The sequence below is a fragment of the Corvus brachyrhynchos genome, unplaced genomic scaffold, assembly GCF_000691975.1.
Source record: "Corvus brachyrhynchos isolate BGI_N302 unplaced genomic scaffold, ASM69197v1 scaffold158, whole genome shotgun sequence".
NCBI classification, from domain to species: domain Eukaryota; kingdom Metazoa; phylum Chordata; class Aves; order Passeriformes; family Corvidae; genus Corvus; species Corvus brachyrhynchos.
The window spans coordinates 659,942-660,359 of NW_008239756.1; the positions used below are offsets into that span (position 1 = coordinate 659,942).

Consider the following 418-nt stretch of genomic DNA (forward strand, 5'->3'; position numbering starts at 1 on the left):
GGGCAGGGGTGGCACCGAAAGGGCACCCTTTGCCAGCAGAGAGTGGGTTTCGGTGGGGACCCCCAGCGGTGCCCCCCCACCACGGCTGTGCTTTCCAGGAGGGGGTGCCGGGGGGAAGGATGGGCAACCCCCAGGCTGGCACTGGGAAGGGGTTGACCCCAGACTGGGGGTGGGAGTGTACGCCATCCCCAGATAACGCCACATTCGGGGGGCTCCCAGCCCCCCTCACCCAAAATGTTCACCAGGTTCCATCACCACAACCAGTGCACCCCTGGCCGGGTGTCCCCAGGGGGCTGGCAGCACCCAAAAGTCCCCCGGGTGCCACTGACGGGCTGGGGGGCACAGCCCGGTGCCCGTGTCCGTGTGTCCATCCAGCTGCCTCCCAGGGATCCCCCTCCCAGGGTGCCGCGGGCCCTGG

The 418-nt window shown here is 69.6% G+C and overlaps 1 protein-coding gene across 1 annotated transcript in view; it reads right to left on the reverse strand.

Moving 5' to 3' along the window:
* The window catches only part of SEMA6B (semaphorin 6B), a gene marked incomplete at its 5' end in the record, with an annotated part of 7,261 nt that overhangs the window by 432 nt on the left and 6,411 nt on the right, over positions 1-418 (reverse strand). The gene's annotated exons all lie outside the window — the stretch shown is intronic.